This window comes from Fringilla coelebs (assembly GCF_963513975.1).
Source record: "Fringilla coelebs genome assembly, chromosome: 12".
Lineage (NCBI taxonomy): Eukaryota > Metazoa > Chordata > Aves > Passeriformes > Fringillidae > Fringilla > Fringilla coelebs.
The window spans coordinates 3,447,959-3,454,560 of NC_140038.1; positions in this window are offsets into that span (position 1 = coordinate 3,447,959).

The window sequence follows — 6,602 nt, forward strand, 5'->3', positions numbered from 1 at the left end:
CCCGGGGGAGGGAGGGCCGGGCCTGGCCGGGCTGGGCACGGGGCCCCGCCGGGGCCGCCCTAGGGCCGCGCGGCCGGCGGCTCCCTGCCCTCCGCGCCCGGGCGGCCGGCGGCGCTTCGGGGCGGCGGCATCGCCCCCGCGGGCGGGCGGGCGGCTGGCTCAGCCCGGGCTCCGCACGCCCGCTCCGCCGGCCGGGTCTGCCGCGGCGGGGCCGGGCCGGGTGCCGCCGGCCCCCGCCTCCCCTCCGGGAGGAGCCGCCGGCGGGTGCGGGGCGGTGCGCGGAGCGGCGAGCGCGGCAGCGGCGGCCGCGGCCGGTCCCTCCTCCCGCCGCCGCCCCCGCTCCGCGCGGGGGGTGCGGGTCCCCGGGGCTGCGGGGCGGGGGGAGCGGGGATGGCTCCTCCGCCAACCGGGGCCGCTCGATGGATGGGGGCCCTCGCAGCCCCCGCCCCGCCGCCGCCGCCGGTGCAGCCTCGCTGCCCGCAGAGGACGGACCAACGGAGCGCTGCCCGTCACCGTCGCGTCGGTGCCCAGCCCTCCCCGCGCCCGCCGGGAGACGGAGCCGGGCTACCCTGAGGATTCCGGAGGGTCCGTCCTACAGCAGCTACCTCAGCACTGCGCTGTGCTCCTCTTTACACTGTCCCCCCTCCCCGGCACATAAGAGGCAAAGGGCTGCAAGCGCTGAGGGGCGCCTCCGAGGACAGGTCTGGGACCTGGTGATCCCAAAGCACCCTCGGAGGGTCCGGCGCATGCTGAGCCCATGGCCTCTCATTCAGGATAATGCACGACTTCCCGAGCACTGCCCACCTCTCCCCCCTTCCATAATGGACACTCTTCATCCAGCAGCGTTAGATTTGCCCAGCGCTGGCTCTCGCAGCTGAGGCTGGTTTCTCCAGCAGTAATGGACACAAACTTTGCTTGTAATGTGCACTTTCCTTTCCTGCTTCCTCTGGGCTGGGCTCTCCTGGGGTGCTTGCTGCTCTGTCCTGCCTCTCCCCAGCTGTCCCTGGCCGCCGGCCAAGGCGGACCCAAGGCAGGGGCACCAGGGCGCTCCGCAGTAGCACGGGCTGGGGCCACGAGTCTCTTCATTGCGTCCCACGAGCCTTCCCCCGAACGACTCTTTGAGCAAGTGAGAGCTTCTGAGCTGGCCCCAGGCCTCTCCTGTGCGATGGCCTCCCCCAGCCTGCCATGGAGCACAGGAGAGGCCATCCCAATCTCACGGGATGCTCATAGTCCCTGCAGTGAGCTACAAGCAAGCCCCAGGAAGCCCGAGTCCCTCCTGGCACTCAGGCAGAGGCTGCTGTCTCCCCGGAGCCCCGTTATGGGTAACGTTATCCCCGTTATCCTCCCGCTTGGCACAGGCGAGCTTCTGAGCAGAGGAGGAATAAACAAAGGGTGGGCACGGTGAACTCGCCAGCTGAATCACTGCGGCTCGCTGCTCCCGCTCCTGCCCACCGCTCAGCTCCCACGGGCACAGCCCCCGGCTCGGCTGGCAGGGCGGGTTCCCGTCAGGTGTGTCCCTGCGTGGGCTCGGGCACAGCCTCCCCGTGGCAAGAAACACCGTGGGGGGACAAGGCGTGTGTTCGTGCACGAGCTCTCCTCCTGCCACCAAGGAAACTCAGCCTGGCCGCTCTCAGCGCTCCTCAGACCTTTACTCGGTGCGGATCGATGCCTCTCATTGTTACGGCTATGGCAGCAATGCCATCGATGTTAATAGCACTTCACAAACACAGACAAAGCCGGCAATCTGAATGCGGCCAGAAAAAAACAAACAGAGGACAAAAGACAGGCTAAGAGCTCTGAATGCCGTTTCTAATGCTTCCGTTCCCCCCGCCCCGTTAAAGCCCCACTAAAGTGCAGGGCACCGCGTATTCAGCAGTAACGCTCGGGAATAATTCCTGGAATTGTTGGTGTGTCAGGGAGGAAATTTCACCTCAGCCCTTCCACAAAGACACGGCAAGTACGCCATGCACGCAGCACTGGTGGCGTGTGAGAGTGATGCTATGCACTGCCTGGAAGCAGGGGGCCTTCCAAGACCGTCTTTCCCACCTCGGCTCCGACGGCCATCCCCGCCCTGGGAGCGAGCCGAGCGGCACAGGACGGGGCACTGCGTGGGCACAGCAGGGATGAGCTTCTGGGCCGAGAGGGCATCCGTGCACACCTCTGCTACAGAACCCTGCAAACCCTGCCCTTTGTGTACCCTCAGCGTGAGATTCCCTTCCCTGGAAGTGTCCAAAGCCAGCTTGGATGGGGCCCCGAGTAACCTGGCCTAAGTGGAAGGTGTCCCTGCTCATGGCAGGAGTTTGGAACTAGAGGATCTTTGAGACCTCTTCCAATGCAAACCATTCTATGGCTCCATGATTTTGGACCTGGGTGGAGGGACCAGGGGCAGCAGGAGAGGTGAGGACACAGGAATGGCAGCAGGGCACAGCCCTGGTTTGCTTTGACAGCTACACTGTGCATTTTGGCCAGCAGTGGGGAGAGGTGATGGGAAGGATGGAGAGTGCAGGGAGAAAAAAAACCCTCACCTAAGAGCTGCTCTCTCAGCTGGAGCCCCAAGGCCCTTGCCCACAGTGCCAGAGTGTAAGAGCAGGCAGTGCAACCAGCCTGCCCAAGGAGCAGCACTGCCAATTGGCCTTTTCTCTCTTTAATTCTCAGCCCACCTCATGGGCAACACTTCCTCACCCCAGCAGCCTCAGGGACACTTTGGGCAAAGGCAGATGCTGGCAGCAGTGAACCCTGCTGGTCTCTGCTGGAGGAACTGCACTGGCCCCTGCTCAGAAGCCCCAAAGGCACCGATGTTCTGCATTTATTGACCCATCACGACTGCTGAGCTTACTGTTAATGTCCCTGAGGTGTTGTAGCGTGGGTGACAGTGTGCTGGGGACAGCCACAAGCCCACAAGCAAGCCTCACTGGAAGCACCATGCCCTCCTGTCCCCAGTAACAGCCCATAGCTTTGTGCAGCTGACAGCTTTGCAGCTAACATGCCTTTCTTCCCTCTCCCACCACCTTTCTGGCCTCCCCCATGTTGTAGAGACCAACTCCAGCTGTTTTGGGTCAACCCCTCAACTGGGTCAGCCTCCTTTTGGCAACACAGAGTGCCCCACAGTGCCCCTGCCCTCCAGGTGCCACTACCCTGTGCTGACCTGTGTGCAGCCCTGGATGCTGCAGAGCAGCTCAGCTCACACACCCTCATTGAACACGTTCCTCTTTAAAACCTGCAGGGAATGGCAAGAACATTTGGGTGTCCATCTGCAGGGGCTTGTCCCTCAGACAGATGCTCCAGCTCTTTGCCACTGCCATCCTGGGATGATAACAGGCTGTGGCAGATGGTTCCCTTCTGCTGGCATGAGGCAGGAGTTTATCCCTGCTCTCAGCTCCCTCCTGGAGAGGCAGCACCTGCCCACAGCTGAGGGACCTGGGCAGTGGGAACAGAGCTGCCCCTCAGGGGAGGCACTCGGGACCTGCTCTCTCCTTTGGTTTCAGTGCACGTGTCCAGGAATGCCACAAGAGGTCTAGAAAGGGCCGAGCTGGCAGGAGGGGGGTGGATTTTAATTACTCCCATTATTATTATTATCATTCCTTTTCTTTCAGATTTTCACACTTTTGTCGTAACAAGCTGAGCTGAGAAAATACATGCAAATGCCAGGCAGAGATAAGATGTACCACACCTTGAAGTACTGCCAGCGCTGGCTCTGGGAACGACAGATCGGCTGTCTGCCCCTCCAGCCTCCTCCCGCCGGCAGCAGGGACGGGGGAGGGAGGGGCTGTCCCTGCTCTGCCCCTCACATCCGGAGAGGAGGGTCCTCACATGGCCCTGGGCTCCACCAGCAGCCAGCTCCTTCCTCCTGCCCAGTCCCAACCAGTCCCTGCAGAAAGCACCATAAACTCCTGGCTGCTTGGGACAGGGAGGAAAGGCCACCCTGATTCTTGTGTGTGCTTTGCACATCACATGGACACAGACCTCCCTGCCCTCCTCAGCACTGCTGGCAGCAGGACCTGTTCCTGAGGAACTCCTGTTCCTGAGGAACCCCCATTCCTGAGGAACCCCTTTTCCTAAGGAACCCCCATTCCTGAGGAACCCCTGTTCCTGAGGAACCCCCATTCCTGAGGAACTCCTGTTCCTGACGAACCCCCATTCCTGAGGAACCCCTGTTCCTGAGGAACCCCTGTTCCTAAGGAACCCCCATTCCTGAGGATGGCTGTTCCTGAGGATGGCTGTTCCTGAGGAACCCCTGTTCCTGAGGATGGCTGTTCCTGAGGAACCCCTGTTCCCAAGGAATCCCTGTTCCTGAGGATGGCTGCTCCTGAGGAACCCCTGTTCCTGAGGATGGCTGCTCCTGAGGAACCCCTGTTCCTGAGGATGGCTGTTCCCAAGGAACCCCTGTTCCTGAGGATGGCTGTTCCTGAGGAACCCTTGTTCCCAAGAAACCCCTGTTCCTGAGGATGGCTGTTCCTGAGGATGGCTGCTCCTGAGGAACCCCTGTTCCTGAGGAACCCCTGTTCCTGAGGATGGCTGTTCCTGAGGAACCCCTGTTCCTGAGGATGGCTGCTCCTGAGGAACCCCTGTTCCTGAGGATGGCTGTTCCCAAGGAACCCTGTTCCTGAGGATGGCTGTTCCACCGGGCCCCTGCGGATGCAGTCAGGGAGAAACGTGCTCCCAGATCACGTTCTCCCTTGGAGGTGGTGACATTTCAGGGTGTGTGGGGGGAGTGGGATGAAGAGGCAAGGCAGGATATTCCTGCTCCCCCGTCCCCATGGCCATCTGGATGTGTGCTGATGCCTCCTCACAGCAGGCTGAGTCAGTCCAGTGGCTTCTCATTATCAGCTGGAGGGAATCCAAATTCCACATTGTATGGCTGCTCCTCAGTGAAACTGAGGATCCTTATCAAGTATTATCATAATGCTGTCTCTGTACTGCCTTGTACTGCTCCCTGCTCTGGTCAGCTTATTGATTTGGAGCAGAATGACCCAAAAACTCTTTGACCACCAGCCATTCACTTGGGAGAGCAGTGGCAGGAGCCACAGAATGTCCCCCTGGACATGGGCTGGGGCTGTGAGGCCGTGGAGGGGATCCCTCCACTGTCCCCACCACAGCCTCACTTGCTGGAGGCTGCAGGTGGGTGGCTGGACCCATCCCCAGCTCTCTGTCCAACTGAAAGCGAGGTGAGAGGTAGGAGATGCTGTGCTCATGCCTTGCACATCTCAAATCATGACATGACCTCCATGAAGCTCTGGAGAACAGGGATAAAGAGGAGAAAAAAGCCTTTCTGTAGCCCCCCTCAGCAAGGGCTACTGAAGATTGGGTGAGCTGCTGATACACAGGGTCTGCCCCAGCTCAGCTCATCCAGGTCTCTGCCAGGGCACTGTCACCACCCTGACCCACTGGAATTCTGGGTGTGGAAATGAGGCCTTTCTATGCAATGTCCTGGAATGGAGAGAGGCCACATGTCCTCATGTCAGCCCGAGTCAAGCACTGATAACTTGACTGCTCTGTCAAGCAGCCCAAACACGTGGCATGAAGGGCTGAGGGAAAAGGCTCCATTAAGTTCTTAAGCCCATTGACACATATATAGAAGGTATTAATAATATCAAGCACCTCAGTGCCTATTGTTGCCCACGTTCAGGAGATGAAAGATAATTTCTGGGACAAGGAATTTATGACAGTGACAGCTTTTTAACAGCTTGGTGTAAGAATAGGAGCTGCACAACAGGACAAAGAGCAATGATTAAAGAATTTGGCATAAAGGAAAGAGGGCTTGGAGAGAGCTGTGAGTGTGGAGGACAGGAGAGTCCTGTCAATTGCCCACACTGAAAAAGCAAAGGCTGTGCTGGGCACGGAGGATGGGGAGGTGATGTGGGCACCATTCTGCTGGGGCTGACTCACAAATACTTGGCAACTAAGAGAAGGGGGTCAGGGTGCCTGAGGGGGATGAAATGGGCTCCTCATCTTAATGTTCAAAAGACGTTTGGCCCCTGCCTGGTGTGGCAGGCTGAGATGGGCAGGGCTCAGCTGGGGCTGCATGGGGAGCTGGGCTGCCCTGCTGGGCACAGGCCAGGGAGCAAACACGGCAGCCAGGGAAGGGGGATCCGGCACGTGGCAAGGTAAGGAGGGAGCTCTGCTCCCTGAAGGCCAAGCTGGAGAAGCAGCAGTAGCAGACCCAGCAGCAGGACACTCTCAGGGTGCAATTATTCCTAATATCCTCAGTGTTCCTTTGCACACATACGTGCTCCCCTAATGTACACTGCACATGTAAACAGCCTCCTAGTGACATTTGCATGCCCAATTACATCTGCATGTAATTGATTTGCATGCACAGTTGGAGGGTGTTTAAAACACTGGAGCCTGCTCTGCACTTTCCCACAGCCCCCTCCCTGAAGCCATGTGGAGGAAAAGCCCCTCATGCTGGGGCCAAACCCCATCCCAGCCCCACAGGGGCCGTTTGTGTCCCTCCCTGCAGGGTGTGCCCCGTGCCCAGCAGGATGGGCTCACAGCCATGGCCCTTCTGCATCTCCATCATCTGCAGTGACCCCAAACCAACCCCAAACCCAGCCACAGTGTTTGCTGTTTGCTCAGCTCCTCTTATAAGTGACTGGCACCAT